The sequence below is a fragment of the Eubalaena glacialis genome, chromosome 15, assembly GCF_028564815.1.
Source record: "Eubalaena glacialis isolate mEubGla1 chromosome 15, mEubGla1.1.hap2.+ XY, whole genome shotgun sequence".
Taxonomy (NCBI): Eukaryota; Metazoa; Chordata; class Mammalia; order Artiodactyla; family Balaenidae; genus Eubalaena; species Eubalaena glacialis.
Window position 1 is genome coordinate 71,649,655 of NC_083730.1, and position 14,708 is coordinate 71,664,362.

Here is a 14,708-nt window from a genome sequence, read left to right on the forward strand (position 1 = left end):
GAAGCCCTTCCCGACCACGCCAGCCCATAGCACACACCACCCCCATCCAAGCTCATCTGTTCCAGACCTGTTTGGAGCCTCCCTCAGGGTGGTCCCACACAGTTGGGCTCTTGATCCATTTGTTTCCCTTGTTGGTCCAGCTCCCTCTCTCTAAGTCAGGAGATTGCAAGCTCTGCACAGGCGAGCTCTCATTCCCGACTGCTTTGCAGCCCAGGTGGTGGGGCAGGATGGGACTGTGAACCCAGGAGCAGGAAGTACCATTGCCTGACACTGGGCAGGGATGCCCGAGAGCATCTTTTTCCTCCAGCTCAGGTCCTTTCTCGGCCTGAGGAAGGCCTGTTTGGTGTCTATTCAGCTTTTCTCCTTCCCCTTCCGTCATCACCACCATTGTTGTGACTGTTTATTGAGCGCCAGGCCTGGAATGCATTCGGAAAAAAATAAGAGTGTACTTTCAATGTGGCCTTCAGCTTGTTGGCCTATAGAAATGGGATCCTAAGGCTTGTTCTTTGAATTAGACACTAAAATATGGCCTTTCTGGGTTTAACTCACATTATGTTTTATAGCCTAAAACATCTGAGCTGCTGCAGCCTGTATCCCCCCTCCACACGCATAGTCCCGTCACCAGAATCACTCCTAACGGCAAAGCAGTCATGACTTTTTGCAGGGAAGTGGAGGTTAGGTGGGCAGTTGGCATCCAAGTTCTGTGACTTGGTAAACTCAGCTCAGTGTGTGTTTGGAGACTTCATTCAGGAAAGCATGTGTTTCAGGGACTTCCCTGGTGGCGCAGTGGTTAAGAATCCACCTGCCAATGCAGGGCACACGGGTTCGAGCCCTGGTCTGCAAAGATCCCACATGCCACGGAGCAACTAAGCCCATGCACCACAACTACTGAGCCTGCACTCTAGAGCCCACGAGCCACAACTACTGAGCCTGTGTGCCACAACTACTGAAGCCCACGTGCCTGGAGCCCGTGCTCCGCAACAAGAGAAGCCACGGCAATGAGAAGCCCGCGCACCGCAACGAAGAGAAGCCCCGGTTTGCTGTAACTAGAGAAAGCCCACGCGCAGCAACAAAGACCCAACGCAGCCAAAAATAGATAAATAAATTAATTAAATAAATAAATTTTTTTTTAAAAAAAGCATGTGTTTTGTGAAGAAAAATGGGACTTAAACTTGAAAATGGCGTTCTTGAAATTCTTGTCTTTCTGAATTTTCATCATCCTATTATCACAGAAGACTCTTTTGGAACTTACATTCTATTGCTCTGTCCAGTCAGGGGGTGGAGGGCCCTGGACTCAGGGAGGTCCTAAGCTGTGAACCCCAAAGCCTGCCCTGTAAGGGATAGATAGTTGCTCTTATGCCATAGCACCTCCCCCCAGCATCTGTGCCCCGTGGCATTTGCTGCCTGCTGGGTTCCAGGTACCCTGCCTGCTGGGGGCCTGGTGACCAGAGGATGCCTGGGATAGTGGCTGCCCACCCCCAGACCTTTGACTATGAGAGCCCCAGGCTTCTGCTTGGGGTTGTGGGGGTGGGGGAGGTGTATCATTCCCACAGCCAGACATGCCAAGAAGCTCAACTGCTTATTGCCTTGAAGCACATTTTTCTGAGAGCTTTCCTTAAGTCTGAGTTACAGTAGCCTAAGTGGGTTTCTAGAAACCAAATAGTCTAACTGAGAAAGGAATCTGGCAGTTCCAGGAGGGGAGGAACAAGGGATGGGTGAGCTGGGCTTGAGAAGCACACTCCCACCACCCTGTCCTCTGACCTCCTTAAGGTCTTTGTCTGGTGGGTCCCTATCTTGGCTGTGCCCAAGGATCAAGCCGGGGAGCTTTCAGGCCTACAGAGGCCGGGTCCACTTCTAACCCAGTGCCCCCCAGTCTCCAGGGAGGGGTCTGTCCCTGTTTTTAATATTTATTTATTTATTTGGCTGCCTCGGGTCTTAGTTGCAGCATGTGGGATCTTAGTTCCCTGAGCAGGGATCGAACCTGGGCCCCCTGCATTGGGAGCACGGAGTCTTAGCCACTGGACCACCAGGGAAGTCCCTGCCCCTGTATTGTTAAAAAGCTCCCCAGAACATTCCGATGTGCCACTCTGACAGCCACTGACCACCTTCTGCCGGTTTTGGTGCCTAAACTGTGAGGTTCCTGTGTGTATATGGTGTGCAGTACACTCAGGTCGACTTCCAGAACCTTCCGAAGGTACAGTCACCGTGAGTCCCAAGTGCCTGCCACTCTGTGTGGGAACTGGACCTGCAGGAGGGTTCAGACAGGGTGCCTCAGCTCTCCTTCCTGGAGAGGAGAGGAACCCTGTATGCAGATGGTCAAGGGGAGGGCCAGGTGCCCCAAGGAAACACTCATAGTGTATGTGCTGTGTCGAGATGGAGATCCGGCCAAAGTGCTTACCGTGTGCCAGGCATCTTCTCATCTTGCCTGTTAGCATTATCCCCATTGTGCAGGTGAACAAATGGGAGCTGAGAAAGGTCGTCACGTCTACTCACAGCCAGAGCTGGGGAGATGAGCCCGAATTTTGACGCAAGCAGTGTGAGGTGACAGCTCCACCCCCTGCCCTTCCCCCATGGCAGTGCTAAAAAGAACCTGGGTTGGCCCGCCCATTCACAAGTCACCTTCAGGCTGTGTTCTTCCTCAGGGCCACTGTGGTTGGGGGCCAGATAAGAATAGCTAGGCTGAGGGGGACCCAGCTGGTAACACTGCCCAAGGTAAGTGTGGGGAGAGATTTGGTTCTGTTGCTGTTATAAATGATTTTGGTGTGAAGTTGAGATAATGAAACTATATCATTCTTAAATTCTAATACAAGTCACAGATACAAGGAATCAATACAATAGGGTATGCCGAGGACCATATTGAAACAAGCTTCGTAGATCCTTAAGAAGTATACAGGGTGAAGGTTGTACTGTTTGTGAACTTGCATTGGCTAAAGAGCAATGGATATAACTCCTGTGAATGAAAGAGCCTCTGATGAAACAGACATGAGCTTTCAAAGCAGCTAACCTTGTACAAAAGTAGAACTTTCCACCCTGCCGTCCCTCCTTATGTTGACTATATGAGCTGCATGACATTTGTAAAGGGAGTTTTAAAGATGGAGTCCGTGGGACTTCCCTGGAGGTCCAGTGGTTAAGACTCTGTGTTTCCAATGCAGGGGGCATGGGTTCGATCCCTGGTTGGAGAACAAAGATCCCACATGCTGTGTGGCATGCCCCCCCCCCAACGCCCCAGAAAAAAGATGGAGGGAGTCCAGATGGGTTAGGATAAGAGATACCTGGAATTTCCTTGTGGGGTTAGGAAATACAATACTTACATAAGCTGTTAATGGACTACCTGAGTTTCAGCATTCATGTTTATACTTGTGCACATACCTCCATCATGCTTGATTTTTGGAAGCCCCTAGGATAACATGAGTATTTCTGTAGCCTGGGATTATGGAGAGAGGCTGATGTCAAATTGTCAGCTCTCTACTACTCCATGGCTGTGTGATGTAACTTCTGAGCCTCCAGCTGTAAAATGGGAATCAGCCCCACCTTGCCTGCAGATGCTGTGCAGATTTAGTGCTATTTGAAAGCGCTCATTGCCTTGCCCCGTACATAATAAGTACTTTCCTTACTTTTCCCACTTGGAGTCTGATGCTTTGGAGCAGTAATGTCCCAAGACCAGGCAAGGGAGCCCCTGCTTCTAAAGCTTCTGGCCACCTGGTGACGAGTCCAAGAGGAAGTCCCCTTCTAAATCATTTCCGGGATCCCCACATTGCCCCAAGATGACCCTGTGCTGGCTTCCAGGACCTTGCAGACCTCTTCTCCAAGACCCTCCTCCTGGGCGCAGACTATCCTAGCAGCACACCCGTCTTCCCAAGGAGGGTGGACAGACCTTGGCCTCAAGGCTGGGGTGTCCACTCGCATGTGTGTAAGCCCCCCTCAAAATGCACAGTGGGCCAGGGGTGAGCTTTCTCCACACTGACACATTCTGACAAGGAGTTAGAGAAATCTCGGTTGGAACCTGACCTTTCAGGTCTTTATGACGGTGTATATGTCAAGATAGAGAGTAGCATAGATTTTATTTAATAGTTTTTTAGCTTTGTCCCAAGCCCCAGAAATGTTAGGAGCAAGCCTGCTTCGGGCATGCAGAAATTCTTTCATCCAGATTCCTTTCCTCTTAATAAAAATAAGAAGGTCATATAATCAAAATATCTTGGGTTTTTGTTTTGTTTTGTTTTTTCAGTTTGCCACCTGATTCAGGAATTCTCTTCCATGTTCCTTTGCCTCATCACAAGTTTTGCCTGGGGTGCTGGGTAGGCAGCTTCTGGACCTCCGCGAGTCCAGCTGAACCAGGAGAGGGTCTGGAATGTGCATCTGACAGGCATCCCAGAGGCTTCGTGCAGTTTGGGGCTCAGTGGTACTCAGCCCTACCTGAATTTTAAAACTAACTGGGAAACTTTGAGAAAAATACTTCTGTGGGGCTCCATTCCACATAGATGAAATAGGCATCTCGAGGGGTGGGCGGGGCCCAGTTGCCTCCCCAGTGGGCCAAAGTTGAGAAGCAAGTCCACCCAGCTCAGCCTCAACAAGAGCCCCGCCTCCACTCTCCTGGTGGAAGGGAGACTGTAGGGTCTTCAGACTTTGCAGGCACTGTTGTTCCTTGTTAAGCCCCATTCCGCCACCTAATTAACACTTGTTTATAAAACAAGTGTTCGCTGCCATATGCAGAGAAGGGGGTGGTCCTTTTTGAAGTTTCCAGTTGCTGACTTTGTAAGATTTGGCCTGAAGTGGGACTTCTGGAAACTCAACCCGGGATAGCTAGCAGCTAACAGGTTCTTCCAGAAGTTTCTCTTGCAGCCATAGACATCTCACAAAACAAGCCAACTGCCGACGTTTTTCCATAACACCCCCTGACCCGGCAGTGGCGACGGAGCGGAGGGTGTGGACAGCTTCCTGGGTTTTGGTGCTCCTTGTCAGGTGTTAAAACAAAGAGGATCATTGTGTTTCTTGGAACTGGCCTAAATGTCTATGTTTAAGATTAAGATCTAGGGAAACGCATTTCCGTTTGAGACCCAGTATTTTCTGATTGTGAAGGGCACCAACCTGGTAATGGCGCCGTGACACGGCCGCGGCCTCCAGTCTCTTCTGCCGGTTCCTTTAATTAGGAGAAATTAAGTGGGGCTGCTACATATTTTGAGAATAAATAACGCTAAACGTAGGCAGCCTTAACCACTAACTTAACCGCTGAGTTCTCGCTGCTACATGTCTCCTAAATAGATGAGCATAATCTTCACTAGGACTTAAAATGCATCACCTTCATTCCGGAGCTCAGAACCAGCAGCCGACAGACTTTGGAGGCTTAATGACTTTAATTATGGCGAGGAGTACCTTCTCCGGGTGGGAGGGGCCCGGCCGGCGAGCTAGGGTCAGAGGAGGCCGGATGGGAGCCCGCCCCCGCCCCCACCCCCCACCCCGAAGGTGGCCCCACCGGGTGGGGGGAGGGGCTGGGGGTGTGGGGAAGCCGAGGGGGAGGGACCGGGGACGGGGGTGGCCGCGGGGCCTCGGAGTTCTGAGCCGTGTTTGTGGCTCTGGCGCTTTGATCTCCGGCCAGGGAAACCTGGAAGGTCAGGCCGGGCTGCAGCCAAGCCCCGGAGCCAGGAGCCGGTGGAGTGGGCCGGGCTGCGCCACCCACCTCCACCCCCCACCCGCCTCCTCCCGCCGCGGAAAGTGAGCCCGCCTGGCTGCCCGGCACCCGGACCTCCACTCCGCGGGGGCTGTTTTGTGTTGGTCTGCCTTAGGCAGTGGGTTAGGGGCTCCAAGTCGTGACAGTAAACTAGCCAAATGCCCTGCACGTTTGGTTTGCAAAGATCGTGTTTGTTGTACATACTGTAAAAGAAACCAGGTTATTTTTTAAGCTATGTGCCCCCCTTCCTGCCTACCCCCTACAGATTCCCCCAGAGCTGCAGGTGATTCCCCTGACGGTTTGTGCAAGTTAAGGTGTTAGGGTCGGTTTTTTCTGGCCACTTCTTCTGATGCCCCGCCCCCTTCTTGGCACCAGGATTTTCTCACCAGTTACCCATGTGCGCTGGTGTGTGACCTCATTTCCTATGGAATGAAAGGTTTCTGTAGGAAAACAGGGCTCTTGGTGAGACGGGCCTTGCAAGCCCCCTTGCCTGGCAAGAGTGTCCCCTGTCGTGCAGTGACTCATGCTTCAGGGCACAGCAGCTGACCAGAATGCTCAAGAGCCCGGTGCCTGGGTGGTCACTACTCAGTGAAGAACACGGGGGAGGAGGAAAGGAAAAAGTGAGGAGGGCAGCTTTAAAATCCACTTAGTGGCCTCCAGAGGGAGGGGCATAAAGGGACATGGTGAGCTCTGGCTTGTTTGCACTGGGGTGGGAGCAGCCAAGGGAGACTGGTGGCCGTCAGGCGGGGTGTCTCTGGGTCTGGCTGGTGGGTCTCTGTCGTGTTGACAGGCCCTTGCCCCTCCCTGGCCACAGGAGCAGGCCCTGTGGCAGTGGCAGCCTAAGCAGGGCTTGTTACCGGCCCTGGGTTCCTGGCAGTGACGTGCTTGAAGCTCAGGCCTCAGGTGGATGAGCCTCGCAAGCCTGTGCTTTTAGTCTCTCATTGCTCCACCTGAGGCCACCACTGAGTTTAGAGTTTGGAATCTGCGGCCAGTTCCCAGGATCTTCACAGCAGGTGGGGAGGGCAGGCCAGTGTCCACACACTGTCTCCTGTGTGGTGCAGGCCATCTTTTTCCATCAGTCTTTTAGGCTGAAGAAAAGCAAAGTTCCCCTAAGTGATATCGGGAGAAAACTGTGAAAATCCACATCTCCTGCCGTTTGTCCCTGTGGATATGCCCGAAGCTGATCGTTTGGTCAGCTTTCCTTTGGTGAGAGTTCTCAGGGAGGCTTGCATTCCTCCCTCGAGTAGAAAGGGCAGACTCTGCAAGTGCACAGGCTCGTTTTCTGAGAGCTCTGACATCGGAGATGTGTTCACAAGAGGCCTGGGGCCCCATAAAGATCCACCACGAGGCAGAGCCACTTTCAGTGACTGGGGTCGAGGTTGCCCAGGGAGAATAATTCCTACATCAGAACCAACCACCAATAAAAGACCCATCAGCAAGCACTACAGCAGAAGACATGCATGCGGTTAATAAGAAACCAAATCCTGAACATCTGCAGTGCGGAGAATCTTGAGTTCCAAGAAGATATGGTAGAGAATTGGACCTTCCACAATTCAAGAGTCAAAAGAAACAGGAGATCAGGTGGCCTGGAGCGAGCTACAGCCTGTGTTTGGAGTAGCAAGGCCCAGGGTGTTTGATGCTAACCCCAAGGGCAAAAGCTCATCCTTTTTAGGTTAAGCAACAGACATTTCTTGGTCTTTTACCCTGTGCCAGGCTCTTTGTGGGATTCTGGGCATTGAGCAGGAAAGAAGTCTGAGGCCTTGGCTGCCCTCTAGTGAGGGAGGCACTTTAAGTAAACAGTTACAGTGTGATGTCACAAGAGCTGCACCCATGGGGCTCAGAGGCAGGCGGCAGGCCAGGCAGTGCGGAGGGAGTGACACCCAAGGCAGTGAGAGTTAGAGGAGGTAAGGCGGGCTGTGGGGAGACGCAGTGTGTTTCCCCAGCAGGTGGGCAGGCTCACCTATAGAGGCTCCTCCTAGTCAGGCTCTGGGGCTGGAGTATTGAGTTTGCTAAAAGCCAGGAAAGTCACATCTTATTCTAAGAGCAGACACAGAGTCGTTCAGGGAGAGTGGGGCAGGTCAGATCTGTGGTTTATTGACTAGAATAGTCCCTCTTATGCTGCGTGGAGACCCTACCAGGGGCAGGCGGGGTGGACTAAGGAACCCCCAGGGGGGAGTGTTTTGTGACTCACATGGGAAGTCTGGTGTCCTGTACAGGGTGGCAGCAGTGGAGATGGAAAAACAGTGGATGGATTTGGAAGATGGAATCAGCAAAACTTAGTAAGCAGTCGAGTGTAGGGGTGAGGGCAAAGGGTTGTAGTTTAGCTTGGCCCCCTGGGAGGCGCTAGCAGGGCACCTCCCTAAGGAGGGAGCCCTGGTTGTAGGAATGTGAGGACTGCATGGAGGGTAGGCCCATGCACCTGTGTCAGCCTGAGCAAGAACAGTGAGCTCTGCCCCGGGAACAGCGGCAGAAGGAGCTTGGGGACCCTGCTGAAGCAGAAAGCTGATGCCAGGTTGTGGGAACTAAGCCCTGGGACTCTGGTGCCATTTTGGATTCTCCATGATCATGGTTTCTGCCACCTTGGGTCATACTGCTGTATCAGTATGCCAGAGGAGAGCTGCAAGAGAACACTCTCTCGGGTAAGAAAGGAAGAGACCTCAGCGCCCTCACCCTGCTCCTTGCTAAGCAAGATCTCTTCCCCCAGGACACCAGCAAGTGTGTAGAGACAGACACTTCTAGGAGGTCCTGGCTTGTATCTTTCTTGGGGCTCCTGGCACACAGTTGGCCCTCTTAAGTAGTTGTCAAATTGAACTGTATACAGTTGACCCTTGAACAACACAGGTTTGAACCATGCAGCCCACTTATACACAGGTTTCTTTTCGGTAGTAAATATTACAGTGCTACACATCCCAGTTGGTTGAATCTGTGGATGCAGAACTGCGGGTACGGAGGACCTTGGAGACAGAGGAACCGAGATTACGGAGGGTGACTGAGTTACACATGGATTTTCCTTCAACTGCGCAGAGGGTTAGCACCCTAACCCCCACGTCGTTCAAGGGTCAACTGTAATTGAATATACCAGGAACCATCTCATTTAAACTGCAGTGTGTGTATTCCTTAGTAATCATTTTCCAGATCAAAACGTCGATCTGTGGCCCATCCCTCACCCTCTTACGTGAGTTAGAGCCAGGGAGTGGTTAGGGGGTGAGATTCCTGTCACGTGAGCGTGCCATGTGCACGGAGCCTTGGGTCCCAAAATTTCTCCCATGGAAGGGAGGGTAGGGTGTGGACAGGAGTTGCTGCAAAAAGGGTCCTGTGTCAAAAAACCTGGGGATGCCGGGTAGCTAAGAGCCTTATCACACGCAGCATTTCTCAAAGGACACTGACTGGGACAGTCTCTCCTCCCCTGACACCTACTACAGGGATGTGGGATAAGTGACTCCTGGTTGGTAGTTTCTTACTCATTGGCCCTCAGGACCAAACGCTCGGACCTTTCCTGATGACTCCCCCAGCCTCTTCAGAGAGGCCTGTGCCAGCACTGCTGGCAGAATGGACGCTCCGTGAGGACGCGCGGCCACCATTCTGCTCACTGTGTGTATCCTCCAGGCCTGGCACACGTAGTAACTGGTTAATTACTACCGTTGAACAAATAAAGTAATAAATGGCACCTCAAATAGAATTAAACTCTACTGCCACCTACTATGTTAATTTGTGGAGTATGGGCCGCGCCCAGGGCAGTCTGCTCTGTTAGGCTTTACGGGGCACAGACACGGGTCAGAGATGTACCTCCTGGCTCCATAGACCCTGGGGCAGGTTAGCCTGGCACCCAGTCAAGACATTTACATGTGAGATGTTAGTGCCATTCGACTCCACAGGGCCACTTGTAGCGATTTAAAGGATAGATTCCACCAGAATGCTAGTACAAGAAGATAAATACAGCACTGTTCATAATAGAGAAAATGAAGAAATCCCCTGAATGCCTGTCAGAGGGACAGTCTTAAGCTCCATATAATGGAAGAATATATGTAGCTGGTAAGAAGAATGGACATTTTTCTGCATCACTGCATATAATATTGTTGAGTAAATGGTTGAGTTAAGGGGGAAAATGGCAGAGTTGAGAACATTATATACATCCAATTTATTTTTAAGTATATTTTGGTATATGAGTGTATATAAACATAAGCATTTTATTGCTGCTAATATATGAGTTTAAAAAAAATGGAAAGATATAAACCACACTATTATAAAGCTGGGATATAGGGAGGTAATAGGTAGATTATCTTTTGCTTTCAATTTCTCAATTATTTTAAAATTTTCATGTCAAGCTCATATTACTTTTATTAATAGCAAAAATACTAAAAAGGTGGTCACACTTGCGGGGAAAAATGCATCCCAGAAAGTGGTAAGTGGCAGAGGAGAATCTTGACCGGTATTAGAACTAAGAGAGGGATAAGAGCTGCTTTTCACTAAAGAGAAGCACTTACCGGTCTTATGCGGCAGGCTTTGCACATGAACTTGACCTTGAAGAATCAGTAGGCTAGGTAAGATCAACTCATTATAGTTCACTCTGGAGATCTTTGTGCACGTGAAGGATCACGCAGAGAATTACTCTGAGACTGCCTGCCTCCTCCTAGCCAGCTCACCAATGGGCCACTTTATCCAGAAGTTAAATCTGTTGACAGATTTGTCTTTTACTGTCTGTGTCATCTTATCTTGTCATTACTGCAGATAAATTAAGAGTTGAGTGGGTTTATAAGGAGGGGCATTAAAATCCTATGTGGATTGTATTAAGATTCTTAATAATCTTCATATTCTTTGGCCCTGGGCCTCCATCCTAAGAAAATTGGAAATGTAAGCCAAGATTCATTCAACGTGGCATTAATTACAAGAATAAAGAAAAAACTGGAATAGCCCAAATATCAAAAAGATATGAGTAGCGTATCTGAAGGGATATATCACAGCCTTAAACATATTAACAAAAAAATTTAAATGACTTGTTAGAAGCTTACAATAAGTACAAAAAGACCAGAATGGGAAATTATATTCAATAGAGGCAAAAAAAAAAGTCTGCTTGAAGCCCCCATATGTCAGAACTTCCTGTGAGAGGTTGAAGACACAAGCCTCCATATCAGTGCTAACAGTCCAGCTTCCTGGGTTATCCTCTGGTCAGGCGTTTGGGACAAAGGAGATTTGGGGCCATCTTTTGGGTTATTTCCGATTAAGGTTGTATGCTATCGAAAGTTTTCCTACAATAAAGATTAGGCACTGGGGACGCCACGTCCAGTGCTTGACGAAGAAACGGATAAACGGGGAAATGGAATCTGTTCCCAGGGGCTCTGTGGAGTAGCTATGGGGTGGGACCAAGCCCCGAACCAAGTCTGGGTGTAACTGCACGCACCGGGGAGAGCACCAGGTCCATTCCTGATTGGAATTCCTGAATTTAATTGAAACCCAAGCAGACTCTAGGCTGTAGGTTTTCTCACCCACAAGGTGGTAATGGGACTATTCTTATCAGAATGCCCCCCATGCGTCCAGAAATTCACAAGCCCCCTGCATTGAGAGTGTGGAGTCTTAACCACTGGACCGCCAGGGAAGTCCCAAGACTCAAACGTATTGATAGAAGCACTTTCTTAGGGGAAAACCACATCCACATTCAGGGAGCAGTAACCCAAGAGTACGGTCCAGGCAGGTTTGCTTTCAATTAGAATAAACGTTTAGTGAATAACCATAGGAGTCTCGCATTGCGATAAGTGCCAGCCACGTAAGATCCTGTCTTCTAGAGCTTGACCTTTTGTACTTTGCAAGATGTAAGTCTGCAGATGTTTGTGCTTTTGCTACGTGTCTCAGTGGCTGTGACAACTGTCTAGCCTCGGGTCTCACAGCCCTGGAAAGGTAAATGAGAGACCATGAGAACCTTTTTTTTTTTTTTTTTTTTAGAATTTCACTTTTTAATCTCTATTTATTTATTTTTGGCTGTGTTGGGTCTTCGTTTCTATGCGAGGGCTTTCTCTAGTTGCGGCAAGCGGGGGCCACTCTTCATCGCGGTGCGCGGGCCTCTCACTATCGTGGCCTCTCTTGTCGCGGAGCACAGGCTCCAGACGTGCAGGCTCAGTAGTTGTGGCTCACGGGCCTGGTTGCTCCGCGGCATGTGGGATCTTCCCAGACCAGGGCTCGAACCCGTGTCCCCTGCATTGGCAGGCAGATTCTTAACTGCTGCGCCACCAGGGAAGCCCCCATGACAACCTTTTATTCCTCATTCTGCTGCAGGGCTTGTGGTCACCTGCTGGCTGGTGCCAACCTGTCCTGGCCTGATGGAAGCAGCAGCGGTGATGAAGGGTGGGGAACACCTGTGTGAGTGGGGTGAGGGGAAGGGCGAGCAGAGGTCAGTAGGCAAGGCCTTCAGCTGCTTCTGGGAGGCCTTGCCAGGACATGCCACCTGCTTTCTGCTGCTCACACCCTTCTCATGCTCTTCTTCCCATTCCGGTCTGTGCACAGGTCAAGGGTAACTGCCTTCTCCAACTGAAGCCCAGTGACCAGTGACCTTCATCTAGCAACAGGCACCAGGCTGCATCTTTCTCAGCCTTTTGTTGAAACAGCCTTATTCTGAGAAATTTGGACATTGGGTGTGTGCCTTTATAAAGATAGGGTTTTGAAATAATATTCCAGCCCAAGCTTGACTGGAGAAAACAGTGAAAGATCTAACATATGAAGACATGTTCAAGGATGCCTCATCAATTTTTAAACTGAAAATGTGGGGCAAGGGGGAAAGTATGACCAAGTAGTGTTCTATGTTTTCATTTGTTTTGGGAATAGTGTGATCAACGTGTCATTCATGGCGAGGAATGGCCATATTCATGGCCATTTCATGGCCTATTTTCAATCCCAAGCCTTGCTCCTGACAGGCGAGTTCCTGATGTAATCCTGACTTGCCTCCTGTCCAGTCCTGAGTGCAGGAAATACAACCTTACTTTAACAGCAGCTTACATTAAACATAACTTTTAAAGTAAGCCAACTGTGAGAATTATCATTTTCTCAAAATATTAGTACTTTGGACCCTGTGCATTAACCTGGTTGTGCCTAAAGTTGAGCTATAAACAGGATTAAGCACCTTATTCTTGACCTGCTCTTTTCACTCGAGAAACCTGGAGATGAGTCCTCCCTCCTAGATTTTGTTTAAAATGTCTTTTAAAACGTGCCTGGCCCATGGGGGTCATGCCTGGCCTCCAGATCCCCATGACTTCTGCCTCCTCGTGAAGCCAGGGGGGCTGGAGGCGGGAGCAGGCGGCAGCCGAGGCTTGCACTGCCCCGGGGCCTGCAGCCTCTTGTCCCGCGGCCTCCAGGCTCTCCAGATGCACCCCATTGAAGCTCCCAAGCAAGAGGGAGCTGCACGCACAGTCCCCTCAGGTGCTGTCTGATGTGCTCAAGCAGGGAACAAAAGCCAAATAAAGGAACGAGAAGTCCTGTTTATTTCCTCGTTTGTGGTGCTGTCCCTCAGGGCCCTCTGTGTCCCTGAATTTGTGAACACGGCTGGGCTACCCCGTGAGACTGGCACCCACTTGCTGTTAGTTAACTCTGGAGCCCCCGAGGGCCTGTTGACCTCAGGCAAAGGGGTCTGTGCCCCTAAAGAGCTTTATGGAGGAAAGTGACACCACCTGGCCCCGAACTTTCTCACTGGGCCATCATGTCCTCTCTTGCTGGAGGCAAATGACAGCTGTTGCAGCTCTTTCTGCGTCGCTCTGGACAGTCCCTTGCCTCCTTGAGTGGCCAAGACTGGGAACTGGAAGGGACCCTAGTCCTCATGACACAGGCTCCCTCCTCCTTTTACAGATGGGGAAACTGAGGCTGGGGCTGAAAGAGACTCTGACTCGCCCACCACTGGCAGCTTGTCTGGCAGAGATGGAGACAGCGCCCAGGAGCCCCTCCTGATGCAGCGTGCTGGCGGGGAAACGGGGTGGGACGGGCAAGCGGCAGAGCAGACTAAATACATCGAATCTCAGTTCAACAGGAAAGGGTCCCCAGCAGAACAAGGACAGCTTCTGCAGCACAGCACTCAGGTGTTTGAGCTTGTTCAGTTGCGGAGGACTTTGCTGCATCCCTGACAATCCACCGTCCTGCTTATTTAGTACCAAGTACAGGGAGCTGTCTTGTTGTAGAAGCTGTGAGGTAAGACCGCCCTCTGGTGGCTGATGGAGCCATTGCTCTAGCCACATTCTGGTCTAAGGCTCAGTGTTGCTTTCCTGTGCGGAAGGAATTCAGATTTTATTCTTTCTCAAGCACTCTGGCTCACAGAGACTTTCTTGACCTCTGAGTACTAGCCATCATTTGCCCATCTTATAGGGGGTTTGGTTTTTGTTTTGAGCCCTCCCCCCACCCGTTAGAGGTGTCTCGCTTCCCTAACGAGATTCAGGTTCCTATAAGCAAGGATTATGTCTTATGTCTTGTTCTTCCTCAGCTTCTACCCGTTGTCCCCTTAGCTGGACATGAAATTAGAAGGTTCACTGGGGTGGAAAGGAATCCTTTCCTCCAAAAGAGAATCCCACCCCTTCTCATTTGTTCCTAAAACGTTCTAATCTCATCTCTGATCAGTAGTTCCCCAAGTGGTTGAATCATCAGAATCCCTCAGAAAACCTTCAGAACTCAGTTTCCTGGGCCTTACTCCAGCCCTGCTGAATCAGTCTCTGTGGTTTGAGCCAGGAAATCTGCTTTACAAACTTCCCAAGTGGTTTTTGATGTGCAGCCAGGTTTGGCAGCCAACTGCTCTAAATCCCCATTTACAATTATTTCTCGTAGCTTTTCCCCCGACAGCATGTCCAAAGGTCTTTAGCTTATGTCACTTATTAAAATTGACCGTTTTGAGATTCCTTCGGAAATATTCAGTACGTTCCTCTAACTGCGGTGCTGGATGATGTGGGGAGGAAGCAGGACCGCAAGAGAAGGACCAAAGGCATTTGCTTTAGCTGCCAACGGCCCTGTGTTCATAGCAGAAAATACTGAAACCAATACCTTTATGCTGACTGGGCAGGTTGTTGATTTGTAGTTTGAT

At 50.2% G+C, this 14,708-nt stretch overlaps 1 protein-coding gene across 1 annotated transcript in view; it reads left to right on the top strand.

Moving 5' to 3' along the window:
- ZNRF3 (zinc and ring finger 3) overlaps positions 1–14,708 on the top strand; it is a 146,083-nt gene that overhangs the window by 121,958 nt on the left and 9,417 nt on the right. The window lies entirely within an intron of this gene.